Raw genomic sequence first — 17,459 nt, 5'->3', positions numbered from 1 at the left:
TTGGTTGTTGCAATTCGGGTTACGTGCTTACAGAGTTGCCGGCTCTGTGCTTAGATCTCTACAGATATCTCCCCTCGATACCACCTTATTTTTTAATGAATTTTTATCAGAAATTTGACAATGAACAATTTAGCGTCTGAGGTTGTGAAGGAACTACGCCTGTTCTATGAGAAATCAGTCAGGCACAGCTGTGAAAGGAAAGTCATTCTCTCCAGTTGCCCCAAACTCTCTCGGGGGCTATCAAATTTTAAAAAAAATGGACAAAGGTTTGATTTTCATTCATTTCTTTGGAATCACAAATCGAAAAAAATAATTTGGTTTATTAACTCATTTGAACTGTACAATTTAGGGAAGTTTAAATTTGCATTTTAATTTTTGCTGAGGAACAGAATAATGATGGAGATTAAATATTTACATTTAGGACAGCTACTCTTCTCTTTGTAACATGTAACTGTTAGAATAACACAGTGTGGCCATTTGACACATTGTAAACTCTCAAATTAAATTGGGCAATGAAGCTGAATAATGATTTGGGTTGGAAATAGAAAGGGGGAAAATTATTTAACTTGGACAGGAGAGTTAGGACATCGGGTAAGGCACTTGCCTTGTACATGACCGGCCAACTTTGATCTCCGTCACCTTAGAGGACCCCTGGTGCTTATCCAGGGTGACCCTGAGCCCAGAGCCAGGAGGAAGCCCTTAGCACAGCAGGCTCGGCCCAAAGCAACAGCAACAATAACGAATGTTTCGTTTTAGCCCGACTTTTTTAGATTCTCTAGAGGCATGTTATGTCCCTCTCACCAGTGTCCTAGGTAGATCGAAGAGAGTCAGAGAGAGTCGGTAGCCACATGACAGTAGGGAATTGTCTGTCTTGGTAGAGTGCAAAGTGATTTTCTCCCACAGGTTAGCAGCAATGATTAGATGATCCACTACTCGATGGATAAATGCCATCATGGAAGTGTAAGAAAGCAAACCCTGGGATAACAGTTTGGGCAATGCAGGTAGTGGATATTCTTTACTTTCGTCTTGTTTCTAAGTTTCAAGCACCGCAAAAGGTTGAAGTCAGGGGGCCGGAGTGACAGCACAGCGGGGAGGGCATTTGCCTTGCATGCAGCCAACCTGGATTTGATCCCCAGCATCCATATAGTCCCCCAAGCACCGCCAGGAATAATGCCTGAGTGCAGAGCCAGGAGTAACCCCTGAGCATCATCAGGTAGGACCCCAAAATTTTAAAAAATGAAAATAATTTTTTTTTGCTTTATCCAGAATTTTTTAATATAATTTATTGATTTTTTGATTAGTGAGTCACAGTGAGGGTACAGCTACAGATTCACACATTTTCGTGCTTTTTTTACCCTCATGCAATGTTCGAGAGCCCATCCCTCCACCAGTGTCCATTCTCCACCACTTATGAACCCAGTATCCCTCCCACCCCCTATCCCATCCTTCCCACCCCACTCCGCCCTCTGTAGCAGAGCATTCCAATTTGTTCTCTCTCTCTCCTTTTGGGTGTCGTGGTTGGCAATAGGGGTTTTGAATGGCCATCATGTACAGTCTCTAGTCTACTTAAAAATGAAAATAAATTTTAAAAAAACATTGAAGTCAGATCAAGGAATTTTTTGTTTATCCTCGTGAGTTAGTTACTACCCTCTCTGTGACACTATCAACTTTCTGCCCCTGGCTTCCCCTAGGATGTTCTCTGCTGCCTGCACCTGGGTACGCCTGGAGATTGGTGTTAAAATGTCATTGTTGGGGCCCGAGCGATAGCACAGCGGGTAGGGCGTTTGCCTTGCACGCGGCCGACCCGGGTTCGATCCCCGGCATCCCATATGGTCCCCCAAGCACCGCCAGGAGTAATTCCTGAGTGCAAAGCCAGGAGTAACCCCTGAGCATCGCTGGGTGTGACCCAAAAAGCAAAAAAAATAAATAAGTAAAAGATGGTTTATTAAAAAAAAAAAAAATGTCATTGTTGTCTCTTCCCTAAAGCATATTCCCCAATTGCCGATTGTTTAATTTAGGTGGGTGGGAAAAACCAAAGGTGTTTTTTGTTGGACTTGATTAAGGACATATAAGGCAAATGAAGAAGAGGACACAGCAGCAAGGTAATAAATAAAATCCCGATTATTCAGGGCTTGAGGGCTACAGAGCGACTCCAAAGGAATATTGCTGGAGCATCCCTTCATTTCCAAAGGAGAAAGTAGAAGAAAAAGCTGAGTTTCACATACAGAATTTCCTCTTCCACTGGGATTTTCAGTCTATAAATTAGACCCTCTACAGTTATTGGAACATCTACAGTTATTTGAACATCTAAGCATAAGCAACCAAGAATGTGATGTGCTCTGGATCCTCGAAAAGTTAGGAAGAAATGAAAAGCACAGCTGCGGTGTCAAAAGCCACAGTTGGTAGGGGCACACAGATTCCACCTTCATCGTCAACCCTTAGCAACTGCCCCCAGCATGAAATAATCTGCATGAGTGTTGACAAGATTCCAATTTATAGAAAGCAAAATTGGCGATCTGAAAGAAATTAAGTAGGGTCTTTCCCAAAGGGTGCTCAGAAAATACTTCTAACGGCTTGCATAAATTTGGACACTTTTCTATAAGTCATGCCTGACAAGTTTCTGATGCAAACCAAACAGAGATCCTTCATTCTTACCAAAAATAAACGAACAAGCAAATCTAAAGCTTAATTATGCATATGTTTCACTCTCGGTCAAGCCAATGACCACAACTGTGAGTTGCAATCCACAGTGAGAAAGCTTGTAAACTTCCAATTCGATATGCTTTTTCTTTCCTTTGGCTTTTATAAATCTTGCAAATTAAAATGGAGTTATTTTCTCAATAGGATAAAATAAAACTGTCCTAGACTTGACAATTTCCTCTCAGATTGTTCAGAAAGAAATGAAGTAAGATTTCCTTACTCTCCCAACCTGGACAATCAACTACCCCATTCCATTTTGTTCCTGTTCATAAATGAAACTAAATAAAAAGAAATACATGGTTTATATCAAAAAAATATGAAGGCAATTTGTTTTTTTATTTAATTTAGAAATAAAATAGTTTTATTTTGAAAAAATAAGAGGGAAGAGAACAGATTGTGATACAGGGCAATAGAGGAAGCACCAGTTTTCAGATTTTAGTCCACCAAATATTGCCAACCTTAAATTCTCTGTACAGGATCTGAAATATGAAATTAAAAATATGCAACAGTGAACAATAACCGGGGCTTCTGATTCTATCTTCCCATTGTCAATAATACTTAATTTATAAAAAACTGTTTTAAAAGACAAACATAAAAGCGAGCTCAAAGTGTTGGATTAACAACAGGAATTATAGCAGGTCAGGGTGACTCTGATGGGGAGAGCTGGAATCCAGCGTATGTGACGCAAAAAGTACATAAAGCGCACACGTGCACACCGCACTCACACACACACTCATCACACCTTTTGTTCCCCACACCCCTAGTAACATTCCTTTTTTGGTTATCAAATCCAACCTAAATTATTGATTAGTCACCTTGGCTCTGGGGAATTAAACTTATTTTTAGAGATATACACTTTTAGTTATTTTGTCAAAACTTTTTAGTGGCTGCTTTCAGTAACACAAGTTCAAACCCAAAACCCTTTCCCCTCCACTTACACTTCAAAAGCATTTATAGCAAAGAAAAGATAAAAAAAACTCTCCCCAAAAGCTAACTCTCCTACCAAAGATAAGCGATGTGTAGGTTCCGAACTTCCTGTTTTCATATTGTTCCTTCCACTGGGAATGAAGGATTCATTTGGACCCTCCCCATCTATTTCTTCCTTCATTCAACTACAGAAAATCTTCCTCAGCCTCTATCGTTACTTTACAGTCAGCTGCAAAGACAACAGATAATCTTCTGAAATCTTTGGAGCAGACCCACACTGAACGCGTGAGCTAAAGATTCACTTTCCCTGGAATATGAACTGTGGGCTGGAAGCTGTTGCTCATAACTGAGACTGACACTCCACAACATCTCCTGCTGACACGACAGACATTCCAAACTGACAGCAGCAACAACGAAGGTCACATCCTTGAGTTGATCCGCACCTCACCCCCCCCTGCCTTAGCTGTGACCTTTGCATCACTGAATTGACTATTTTTCAGAGGACAAAAACAACACTAGATCTTTGTCTCCACGAATCCTGAGGATGAAAACTACCAGAGACAGAAGAAAATCCATAGTCAGAACACACCACATCTTACAGCCAGCTTATCTCTCCTAAGAAAGTCCCTGCAGCCTCCCAATTTTATTGGGTAAAAATATATATATATATTTATATACATATATCTACATTCCTAGCTTTCTCACAGCAGAATTCACCTGCGCTGAAAGGAAAGGCTAAGATTTTATTTGAGGCAACTTTTGAGGCTTACCTAAACTACTGCTATTTACTTCCGACATGAAGGATAAATGAATAAATCGTATCCGGATACTCACAAGCGAGAGCTGAGTTCTGGCCCCTAACATCAGACGTCGCCGCTGGCTGCAGACTGAACGCGCCTGTCGGGAGGTGCTTTTATTTTCCTAGCGGAATAGCACCCTCTAGTGGCCCTTCGGAGGCACGCAGCGGCATCCGCCAAGCATGTGACATAATTTGTTTACTATCCAATTACGCAATGTCAAAACACTCAGGTGAGAACAAAAGCTTCCTCTGGGCCGGAGAGGAAACCGAGTCCAACCTGATTTTGTGTTGTTTTCTCCAGGATTTGAAACGGAAACAATGTGGCTGTTTCATTTTTTTAAACCTCATTCCTATTTCAGAGTAGGAAATACTAGTGCTTCTGAGAAAAAAATATCCTCTTCCCTGCTAATTGGGTTTTTTTTTTTCTCCCAGCATTACTACTATTCCTGATATTCTAGTGTCACTAGTGCAATTAGTGTCAATAGAAACATTTATTGTATTTGCTCTATGCCAGAAAATGTAGTCATGGGATGACATTTTACCCCATTTAAAAGTCACTAACGGGGGCTGGAGCGATAGCACAGCGGGTGATTGCCTTGCAAGAGGCCAACACAGGTTTGATTCCCAGCATCCCATATAGTCCCCTGAGCACCGCCAGGAGGGAGTAATTCCTGAGTGCAGAGCCAGAGGTAACCCCTGAGCATCGCCTGGTACGACCCAAAAAGCAAATAATAATAATAATAATAATAATAATAATAATAATAAATTACAACTAAAGAAAGAAATGAGCGTCACTATCAGTGAGAAATACCCAAAGACAGTAGAAGCAAAGGCCAGGAAGCTTACCACCAAGGAAGAAGGGGCACAGTTAGGACAAAGAAGGGACCACCATGACAATGAGTCACTCTAGACAAAAAGGAAGTGCTGAAAGAAGGTAAAGTGATATGCACCAGCCCCTTTTGTGTTGTGAACCACAGTGCCTAAAAGGGAATAAGGACAGGCTAGGGGAGGAGAGAGAAAGAAGAAAAGTGTGGGGGCTGGAGCAATAGCACAGCAGCGAGTAGGGCATTTGCCTTGCACACTGCTGACCCGGGTTCAATCCCCAGCATCCCATATGGTCCCCTGCGCACCACCAGGATAAATTCCTGAATGCAGAGGCAGGAGTAACCCCTGTCGGGTGTGACCCAAAAAGAAAAAGGGAAGGGAAGGGGAGGGGAGGGGAGGGGAGGGGAGGGGAGGGGAGGGGAGGGGAGGGGAGGGGAGGGAAGGGAAGGGAAGGGAGAAGAAGAAAAGTGTCTGCCACAGAGGTCATCTACTGGGCAGGGGGCCAGGAGGGCAGAGAAGGGTGGGAGGGAAACTGGGGACATTGGTGATGGGAAATGTGCACTGGAGAAGGGATGGGTGTTGGAACATTATATGACTGAAACTCAATTCTGAACAACTTTGTAACTGTGATTCAATTAAAATAAAATCCTGGGGCTGGAACACAAATAAGCACAGCAGGTAGGGCATTTGCCTTGCATGCGGCCAACCCTGGAATACAATTCCCAGCATCCCATATGGTCTCCCAAGCACTGCCAGGAGTAATTCCTGAGTGTAAAACCCGTAGTAACCCCTGAGCATTGCCAGGTGTGACCCCTCCCCCAAAAAAGAAAAAAAAAATCCTGATGATGAAAATCAAATCATCACTTTATACAATGTATTTTGGTAAATATTCATCAAAAAAACAGATAATACTTTGTTTACTTAAGATACATATGAATGTATGTTATACTTCCATTAAACAACACTAGTCAGAAAAAGAAAATGGGAGCAAAAATGCCAATAAATAAGTAGAAGTCATTACCAGGTTACGGATATAGCTTGAGCAATAAAGCACTGAGTTGCATATATGAGTCAAAATCAAAAGATCAGATTTTGATCTTATATAGTTTCCTGAGCAGGGCCACACACAGTTCTACTATTCATAAGCACACTGGGTGCCAAAATATCAATAATTCTTACGTTTTTCCAGCTTCACAATAGGTAAATCCAAAAGAATTACTCAGCAATAAAGAAAATAAAATGGAAACTTGGTATAAATTCCTTTAGGAGCATTTATGCAAGTGCATAAATGCAACCATTTCCAAAGTAACTAATCATATATTAATATGATTATCATATCAGCGGTTGGGCTTTCACCTTTCACGCGGCTGACCCGTGTTCAATTCCTCTGCCCCTCTCGGCGAGCCCAGCAAGCTACTGAGAGTATGGAGCCCGCACGGCAGAGCATGGCAAGCTACCCATGCGTATTGGGTATGCCAAAAATAGTAACAATAAGTCTCTCAATGAGAGACATTACTGGTGCCCACTCGAACAAATCGATGAGCAACGGGATGACAGTGACACTGACAATGACATCATATCAATATCATAAATCATATACCAATGGATGGATGGTATGACTTACCAATATCTTACAAAAGGGCACAACACTTGCTCAGTCGTGATATTTTATCAGAGAGGTCTATTTATTTAGATAGGCATTCCCTGCTTAGCATTGCCGCTACCTCTGAGAATCAATGAACCAAAACCCTTGACTAAGGAGGTTGCATACGCATATCAAGAATAATCATGCAAGAAAGATCTCTGAACTATGAATTTTCATAGTTGGCTGCAAGACTTATATATTCTATTTTAAATGCCATATTTCTGATGCCCTGTAGATAACACTCTTTTGATATTTGCATAAGGCTGGAAAGAACCTACAGAAGCGAAAGGAATGTTTATTAAACTCTGCTAAGTCCTCGCTCGTGTCTAGGGCCTTCACGTGATTCGCTGATACTGAGATTGCTGCCTGTTCCTCACGCCTACTCAGCTGACTACATCTCCGGCCTACTGCAGTGTGACCTTGCAACTGATTCAACCTTCAGAACGTGAGCAGAAGCAATGTGTAGAGTGAGCAGAAGGTGTACTAACCCCATGTCTAACCCCAGAAAACTCTTTTAAGATCCTCCGTGTCCCTGTTCCCTTCTCGGGTCCGGAATGGAAATAGTTCCCAGACAACCCTGGGTTCCATGGAGTGAAGACAGCAGAGTCACAAATGGAAGGAGGAGACCTAGATCCCCACTGTCCTTCCAGGAAACAGTCATCTGGGAATCAGAACAGTGGAGCCGAGATGTGTTTAGGAGAGTAAGGAATTAACTTCTACAAACATTATGGTGTTTCTTTTGTTGATTATAGGAGTAAAGCTGATATTATTGTAAATCTTCTATTTTCTCATCAGAATTAGTGAGTTTGTGTGGTATTACCCATATTTCACAAAAACAAAACCTAAGTGTTTAGGTAATAAGTAGCCCACGTGCCCGTGAAGTTTTGTTTGTTTGGGGGATCCCCATCTGGTAGTGCTCAGGGCTGATTCTGGCTCTATGCTTAGGATCCACTCTTGGTGTGCTGGTAGGGGGGACCATTAGAGGTGAAGGGACTCGAACCCACGTGGTCAGATGCAAGGCAAACACCTTACCCTCTGGACTATTACTCTGGCCCCAGTAGCCACTACTTAAAAAACTTGAATCTGAGTCTGGTCCATGTCTGTATCTCTAAAATACATGTTCCTATGTTTCTTGTTACATCAAGTTCAAGCTCCCCCCACCCCACTGTCTATCAGTAATGAACAGACCAACAACTTTGCGTTAGTGTAGGAAGATGCACTGATAACACACGGTCCTAAAAACCTGAGGGTGTTGCAACACTGCCCGTGTGTGTGTATCAGCTTCTCAGCCATCTTCATCCTGCCTACGAGACTAAAGGAGTCATCCTTATTCTAATCTCTTGACAGAGGAAAAGTAATGACAAAACTACGTAACTGCTCTTAAATGTCGCCTCCAATGGCCCAGCAAGTCAGCTGTCCCAACCCAGTACCAATGAGGTCATAAAGAAATATAACCTTAAACGGAAAAGGGGACAAGGAAAAACATGGATTCAACCACACCTTCGTGCTAGGAAACTAAACATGAGAGATGTCACAAGAAATTGATGACAAAGCTGAGGAAAGGTTGAAACCACATTGTGAAAAAGAGTAAGAAAACCAAAATCAATGAAATGATATACTTTCCTTGATTGTCTCTTTAAAAAAATACAATGAAGGTAATTGTTCGATTAAAATACATAAACTGAATCCAACTGGAATAGAAATTTTACTTCTGAATCATCTCCATGGGTCGCTTACACATTCATACAGACACAGCTAGACGTTGTGGAGTAACTCAGGCCAAGGCAAAGTGAAGAGTAGTCGGTGCACAGTAAGCAAGGTGTGCTTTCCAGGTGAGAGAGCGAGCTAAAGAAGGGTGAGGGACAGCAGTCAACAGTGCTTGAGGGAAATGTTTGCTCTTCAAGTCCGTGTTCTCCCTTGATCTGGCTTCCTTTTCCACTCTGAGTAACCCATGTTCCCTCTTGAACATCTATTCCCCCTCTCTCCTCTCACATATTTCTAAGCAAGTTTCTTCAATAGAATCCACCTCGCAGGCTGAAGAGGTATACAAAGGGAGGGCATTTATTTCCCTTGCCCACAGCCGACCCAGATTCTAAACCCCAGCACCCCAGATGGTGCCCCGAGCTTGCCAGGAGTCACCCCTGAGTGCAGAGCTATGAGTGAGTCCGAGCACCACTGGGTGTGGTCCAAAAACCAGAATGAAAATAATAGGAGGGAAAAATGTCCAGCTTGCCTTATAAAACCAGAGGAAAAGGAGGCTGGAAAACCCAAACGAAAATAATAGGAGGGAAAAGTGATCAGCTTGCCTTATAAAACCAAACAAAAGGAAGCTGGAAAACCAAAACAAAAAATATGAGGGAAAAATGTTCAGCTTGCCTAATAAAACCAAAGAGAAGGAGTCTGAGAGATGGCGCATGATTGTAGCACACGCCTGCCATGCGTCCAACCCTGGTCCAATCCTTGGCACTCACAGCCCCAGGCCGGGCACCATTGCATCCGTCACTGGCATTCATTCCTGGTTGGCCAAGAACCATCAGTGGAAGTTCTGTCAAACAGCATTATCTTTTCATTTCTGTGTCCCCTGGTTCTAGCTACATTTTTTAAAGGAAATTACTTTTTTAAACAATGACCAATCTGTTTCAAGTTACTAATGTCATGACTAGTTCAGACATATGGATTCAATACTTTATTAACTCAGATAGCTGATCCATTTCAGTCATACCTCTATCAAACATGGGAGCAGCATTGTCTATTCCTGATTCTCTTCCCTGCTGCCCCCTCCCAATCTGTTTTTTACAATTGTACTTTTAGTAGCCACGTTAATCATGAAGCTAGACATTCATTTTCAATGACAAACTTGAAACTCTTTTAATGGTGTAGCAACATTTTATTTTGATTAAGAATCATGAAAAAACTAAAATTAAAATATCAGGCCAAAGAATAAAATAAAATAACCCAAATTGCTTTGAATATTTTTACATTCTCTGAAATAATTTTGTATATTCTAATCTTATTAATATGCAAAAGCAGATGGGTGGATTATCGAAATAGAAATCCTTTGATTCACCAAATGACTTTACTCAATCTATTTAATACTTAGAAGGTTCTACAATAAGTCTCAGTATTATATTATTCTTTGGAACTCAGATGACACCTGTTTGGGTAGCGGCAAACAGCAATGATCCAGAAATAAACATCAGCATCCACCTGGGATTTCCGTCCTCAGCCCCATATGCTGAGTGACACTCTGGTGGTCCTGCCATTGGTGGGACCCCAGGGCACCTCTGGTGAGAAGGGCAGACAACCCAGTTACAAGCAAACAGTCCATTAAGCAACTGCTTTCAGAACACCTGTGGGTGAGGGTGGTTGCCCTTTTTACACAGGTATCCATCATCAGACTGAAGTCCTCTGGAGCCCCACTTCCATCTTACTTGGTTTATCTTTAAGCTCTGATTTGAGCTCAGACGCTACCACAGAGGAAGTTCAATAAGCACACACGAGGATGAATGAACGAGCAACTAGTTTTCTCATGCATAATTTTCACATAAATTAACTTCCTCCATTTTTAAAACCTCTCTGGAATTAAACTTATTTATCTCAGGATTATAATGAGGAAACATGTAGCTAGAGGAACTAAGATGAGTGATCCAAGTTCTCACAAAACTAAGTCAAAGTTTTTTTAAAAATATGCATACTTGTTAGGGTAACTGTTTACTTGCTCTGAGGAGAAATTTCACTGAGTTGGTTAATGTAAAGAGCAAGATAAAGACACAAAACAGAATTTTTATTTTCAGAAGACACGTTTACAGACTTTTCTCCATGATAGTCATATAAGAAAATAGAATGAACAAGAAGAGGGACAGTTACAAATACTTTTGTTTTTATCAGAAGTGAAATTGTAAACATGTATAAAGGCATCAGGGGTCCTGTAATGCCAGAAATGGCAAGAACGAAAGAACTGAATTCATTTTCAATAACTTGAGTTTTCCATCTTAAAGAAATTTCATTAGCCTACAGAGAAGTTGCTTGTATTTGAAATATTTTTAAAAAACCTTCATCATCATCATCATCATCATCATCCCATTGATCTTCGAATTTCTCTAGCGGTCTCAGTAACCTCTCCATTCGTCCTATCCCTGAGATTTTAGAAGCCTCTCTCCACTCGGCCTTCCCAACGATGCCACACTGGAGGCTCTTTCAGGGTCAGGGGAATGAGACCCAGCATTGTTACTGCTTTGGCATATGAATACACCATGGGAAGCTTTCAAGGCACTCCCATGTGGCAGGAAACTCTCGGTAGCTTGCAGTTTCTCCCAGAGGGAGAAGTAGGTTATAGGATATCTTCTGGGAGCTTGCTTTTAAATCTCTGTATGTTGGCCATTGATGGGATTACACACACCTGGATTCCTCTGCTGGTACCTACATGCCTGAGGCTTGTCCGAACATGTGGAGAGGGGCCTTGAGCATGGCTGTGGCTAGGTTCTGGAGGTCTTTGGCCGCTGGGAGCTCTGCTCGGGGTGGGGAGGGAAGCTGGAGCCCATCCCCTCTGAGGGGCCCCAGGGAAGACAGCCAGGAGCGTGGGCAAGAGACATATTATTTTGCATTAAGGTTAAAAAAAACCTTAATGCAAAATAATACGTAAAACCAAAATGAAGTTGCTTGGTTTTCACATGCACATATCTCTGACCTTTTCATTATATAATGTTAATTCTCAGGGTTTTGTATACCTCTTTGAGATATACTCTTCAGAGTGAGGGCTTAATAATTGTCTCAAAATGATGAGAGAAATTAAACAAAAAATATCAAATAATGATCTTGCTTGCTTTTGCTTTTGAAATAAACCAGAAGAGAATGTTCTTCATTACAGATAAATTCTAGTAATAAAAAAATTTTATTTCATTAAAATTACTAATATTCTAAATTTTTTTATTACTAGAATTTATCTGTAAGGCGTCGAAAATCAGATGGGCCGGACACTTAATGCAATTTAGAGACAACCGCTGGACTAGAGCTGTTACCGACCAGATTCCACGGGGCATCAAAAGACAGTGTGGCTGCCCACCTACGAGATGGTCAGCTCGAGAGTTTCCAAAGAAGGCGACTTTTTGTGGCTTTCTCTCTCTCTCTGCATTCCTCGCATAATCATGGAGGTGCGGAACCAGCTGATTGTATTCCTCATCAATATTGTCAATATCTTCCCATATTGCTGCAGTAGTGCCAAAGAGCTCCCAGTTGGTGGTCGTTCCAAGAGTTCTCTTAAATTTTGCAGCCCTTTCTCCCTGCTCTGTGAAGTAGAATTTCGCATGAAGGAGACGGTGTTCTGATCCCGTTTGGAATTTTGGGACAACAGCGATATCAGTCAGGCAAAACTGTCGATTGAATATGATGTGGTCATTCATTGTGGAACTGTCCACCAGGAGACGCCCATGTCCAGCGTTTAGATTCAGCCTTCTGGAACTGCGAGTTACCATGGATGGTCTTGGTCGACATGATGAACTCAGACAGTCTCTCACCCAGTTTGTTCCATTCTAGGCCATGGGTCCCAATGTTGAGTTTTTCGGGTGACCTTCTAGGTCCTATCTTGGCATTAAAATCACTGATAATGACCTTGTAGAAGGTGTGGTCTTCTTTATAGGACTTCTCCAGCTCCATGTAGAACTTCTCAACTTCTTCTTCGTTGTAGTTGGATGTTGGTGCATAGATGTAGACAGAAACTGCCGGCAGTGAGCCACATCTATTCAAACGTCTTACGTCCGGTTCAGGTTGTTAGGCATTCAAACGAAGCAATGCTCATGGCCAAGTTTGTGTTAACAAGGACACCGACACCACTGATGCCTCTACTGTCACATGTTCCAAGGAACAGTTCTCCAGTGTCAAAAACGGCGTGATGTGTTCGATGCCTTTTTGTCTCAGTCAGCCCAATGACATCATACTTGCTCTTCCACCGCTTGCATCATCAGGTCCTCGATGGATTGTTCTGATGCAATCCCACTGCCAGAGTCACCAGTGTTCCCAGATTCCCTCCCAACCCTCACCCCATCCCCGCCCGTCAACTTGACAGACACATTACAAAGTTTTGGTAGTTGCAGATTAGGTCTCATGTTTTCAGTGTTGTTGAGTCTGTGATTTGGCTATATGGCCACACCCCTCACCCATAGCACCGGCATAACTGAAGCCCTGGTGCCTGTTCACCCATTACTTCCTGTTCTCTTCTCCCTCCCCTCAACCCCTCTTGATTTCTCTTCTTCTCTGTCCCTCTCCTCTCTAAATACTGGGGTCAAGAGTGATCTAGACACCCCCTAGATTTTACTACAATGCATTTTTGCATCAGGTACTCTATATTCCACAGAGAAATGAGATCAACCTGTTTGTATCTCTCTTTTTAAAATTTTTATTTATTTTTTTAATTAGTGAATCATCATGAAGTACAGTTACAAACTTATGAACTTTCGTGTTTGCATTACAGTCATACAATGATCATTTACCCATCCCTCCACCAGTGCCCATTCTCCTCCACCAATGTTCCCAGTATCCCTCTCACCACCCCCAATACATTACCCCCCCCCATGCCTCAGAGACAGGGCATTCCTTTTTGTTCTCTCTCCCTTTGGTTGTTGTGGTTTGCAATAGAGGTATTGGGTGGCCATTGTGTGTGGTCTATAGTCTACTTTCAGCACGCATCTCTCAACTCGAATGGGTCCTCCTAACATCCTTTACTTGGTATTCTCTCCTCTATCTCAGCTGCCTTTTCCTCCAGCATGTGAGGCCGGTTTCCAAGTCGTGGAGCAGACCTCCTGGTACTTATCTCTACTACTCTTGGGTGTTAGTCTTTCATTCTGCTACTTTATATTCCACAGATGAGTCTCTCTTCTTCTGACTTCTATTTCACTCAACGTTGTCTCTTCCAGTTCCAACCACATTGCAGCAAACTGAAATGCATCCCAAATTTGAGTTTGTTTTTTGTTGGATTTTGTTTGACTTGACTTTTATGCCAAACCTAAGTTGTGCTCAGAGCTTATTCCTGCTCTGTGCTCCGGGGCCTACAGGTGGTGCCAGGGGTCAAACAGGGTCAGCTGTGTGTAGGCAAGTATACCTTGCCCCTGTTCTGTTCCTCCAGCCCCTCTATGAGTACCACATTTATACAAAACACTGGGTTATCTGAGGGTTGCTTCAGAGAATTCTGAGTGGAGGTTAAGAGATTGTAAAGATGATAAATAGATAATATTGTCATTTCTGTTATTTTTGAAAATGCATAATTAGTTCTGATACCAGTGTTTCTCAGTTTCTTCCAGCCCATGACCCTCCTCTGCCTTGTTTCTTTCCTGGGCCCTTGGGCCATTGGTCGATCCCCTAGTCTTGTGCTGTGGTCCATTCATAGGATTTTTACCTCTGATCCTTTTGGAATATGGCTCCCAGGTGAGAAATACTGTTTCATTGGATACTCTCTTCTGATTTTTTCTAATTTTAAATTTCTCATGGCAGAGAGTCTCTTGCCCGAGCACCTGGCTGTTTTCCCCGGGGCCTCCTCGGAGGGGAATGGGCTTTGGCTACCCTTCCCGCGCTGAGCAGAGCTCCCGGCGGCCGAAGACCTGTGGAGCCTAGCCACAGCCATGCTCAGGGCCCCTCTCCACATGTTCGGATGAGCCTCATGCATGAAGGAACCGGCAGAGGAACCCAGGTGTGTGGGACCCAGGGCTGAGACCTCCAAGCCTGCTCGAGTCGGGCCTGGGCTTCCTCCGCCCAGATTCCCCATTTCCCAGTAGCTAGGCGGTCACACCCAGGGACTGCCCCCAAGGCCATGTAATCCTGTCAATAGCCAGCATCCAGAGACTTAAAAGCAAGCTCCCGGAAGCATCTTATAGTTGACTTCTCCCTCTGGGAGAACCTGGCAAACTGCTTGGAATTTCCTGCCCACATGGGAGAGCCTCACAAGCTCCCCATGGTGTATTAATATGCCAAAACCAGTAACAAGCTGGGTCTCATTCCCTTGACCCTGAAAGAGCCTCCAGTATGGCATCATTGGAAGGACGAGCAGAGAGAGGCTTCTAAAATCTCAGGGCTTGTACGAATGGAGACGTTACTGAGACTGCTCGAGAAATTTGATGATCAACAGATGATGAAAACCAATGAAAAAATATTATCATAATTAATGGTAAAAAGCAATAGCATCTAAGGAAATGTGTGCAGAACCTGCCACCTCCATATATAAAGTGAAATTCCAGAGCGCCTGAGCTGTGCTACAGGAAGACATAGAAACCTACGGTCAGTGCCATAGAGCTAACAAACACCGTGCTTCTAATTCTAGGGTAACATTTATAACACGACCGAAGCTCCTTTTTGTTTCTGATGCATTGATTCTGACCTCATCCAAATCTTCTTTGGTGTTCATTCTTTAATTTCCACTTTGATTCTCACCTTTCTTGAACATCTCTGGTACTTGGTTGTCACTCTGAATTTCTTTTTGGCAGAAATCTTTGGCATATCTGTGTCACGGAGACTGTGTCTCTGGGTTAGAGTTTCCCACCACATTTGTAAGGCCTGTGTCTGCCTGAACTGCCTACATCTTGGTCACCTCTGAGATCCTTCCAATTTAGCTTGCCAGTAAAGAGTCAGGAGTACCTGCATTTTTCCTTACAACCGGTATTTGTCTAATTGTGCAATCCTGTCTGTCAATCTTTATCCGTAATCATTTTTGCATTCAGTAAATGTTTATTTAAATGAACATCACAGTCAAATTAATCTATATAGATGAATTCATCATAATTATCTATAAAATGAAAAGTAACAAACTATAGAAATGATCCCTGAAGGTATAATCTTTCCTAATCATTTTTAACAGTCTTCTTCCTCTGATCTGTTAAAACTCCACATCCTCTCATCTCCATGAGTTAATTTTGAAATATCATACAGAAGCACCAACAGCTTCTGCATTTTTGAAGCAGCACGCCGGTGAAAAGGCAAGACTTTAAGGTCACCCCTCTTAAATGTGTCAGAGCTAAAGAGTTGTGACTTGTGCTGGGCTGGGGTGGGAGGCAGAAGCTCCACATGCCACTAATCCACAATCCAAGGTCATAAGCTGCTCAATTTTGCACAACAGCAGCAAACTAAACACTGAATCTATAGCAACCACCTCAATGCCGTGCAGAACTGTGCAGTCTCTAAGGAACACGCATTGTGGTGGCTGTGATCATCCACTACAAACCTGGACATGTCTCACCGCTGCTCACTGCCTCTCCATGCTACAGAACACTGTTTCCAGTAATTTGACGATCAACCTGGTGAAAAGAATTCTCCCAATAATTTGGCCTCATTTTTCCTAAGAACATATATTGCGATAGAACCAGAAATGTGAATTTTTATGTAAAAGCTCCCTTGTTTTTCCTATGGCAATCAGCCATGCATTTGTTCGCTTTCAGCTACATTAGAGAGCACAGGGGCAAACAGCTCCACCTGTTTGGCAGGTACAGGTAGGAAAGGCTTTGGGGCTGGAGCAACAAGACAGCAAGCAGGGCCTTTGCCTTGCAAGCAGCAGACCAGGGTTCCATTCCTTGCACTCCATGTGGTGTCCTGAGCTCAGTCCCTGAACTCAGAGCCAGGAGCAAGCCCTGAGCACCACTGGGTGTGGCCCCCAAACAAAAGAAAGAATAAGCAAGGCTCCTTTTGTGTTAACCCCTATTCTTTTCTTTTTAAATTTTTTTTTTTTTTGCTTTTTTGGGTCACACCTGGCGATGCACAGGGGTTACTCCTGGCTCTGCACTCAGGAATTACCCCTGGCGGTGCTCAGGGGACCATATGGGATGCTGGGATTTGAACCCGGGTCGGCCGCGTGCAAGGCAAACGCCCTACCTGCTGTGCTATCTCTCCAGCCCCTCTTTTTAAATTTTGGCAAATGCTTTCATGCTCTATGTAACTGCAAACAGCTTCAGGAGACCAGCAATCTGGAATCAAGGGTAGACGGTAGAAATCTGCTCCAACATTCAAAAGGAAGCATAGGAAATGAATTGTTTTGGACGGAGTTTTCTAAACATCTGGAGAACACCTGCCAAAGTCTTGACTTTTTTAGGCGAATCAAACAAGAGATGAAGTTGAAGCTATCACAAAGGAAGAAAACAGAAACGGCATCCTCTGCTTGTAAGTGCAGTGGCTTTCTCTGTAAGATCATTAACAAAACAGGCCTGACAATAACACAGAAGGCTCAGCTGGCACCAACCAGCCCGGCACATCCTCAGACAGTGACTGCAGAACCGCCATTGTGACAAAGAACAATTATCACAAATTGACTTTTATTGATCTAAGTTTTGCTTATGACATTTGTGTTGTAACAAACAATATGATGGGGATAAACTGGGGTAGAGGGTGGGAAACTGGGGATATTGGTGGAGGGAACTGGTGGTGGGATTGAGGTTGGAATATGTAATGCCTGAATCAACTATATCACGAACAGTTGGGGTTATAATTAAAAGTGTTATAATAAAAAAAATTTACACATAGGTTGATAAGTGTTTTGAAAAACACTGTTGACATTCTATATATGATTGTGTAATGTACAAATTATACTTAAGC

At 42.6% G+C, this 17,459-nt stretch overlaps 1 protein-coding gene and 1 pseudogene across 1 annotated transcript in view; both read right to left on the bottom strand.

Moving 5' to 3' along the window:
- Window positions 1-4,503, bottom strand: part of ARHGAP24 (Rho GTPase activating protein 24) — a 693,477-nt gene extending 688,974 nt beyond the window's left edge. Inside the window, exon 1 of the mRNA XM_055139840.1 lies at window positions 4,462-4,503. The gene's annotated coding sequence lies outside the window, so the exon portion shown is untranslated. The remainder of the gene's footprint in view (window positions 1-4,461) is intronic.
- An 11,132-nt stretch (window positions 4,504-15,635) lies between these two features.
- LOC129405192 (small nucleolar RNA U3) lies at window positions 15,636-15,716 on the bottom strand (annotated as a pseudogene).
- Window positions 15,717-17,459: the final 1,743 nt, after the last annotated feature.

Source organism: Sorex araneus, chromosome 5 (assembly GCF_027595985.1).
Source record: "Sorex araneus isolate mSorAra2 chromosome 5, mSorAra2.pri, whole genome shotgun sequence".
In the NCBI taxonomy this organism is placed as follows: Eukaryota; Metazoa; Chordata; class Mammalia; order Eulipotyphla; family Soricidae; genus Sorex; species Sorex araneus.
This window is presented reverse-complemented; position numbering and strand designations above follow the sequence as displayed.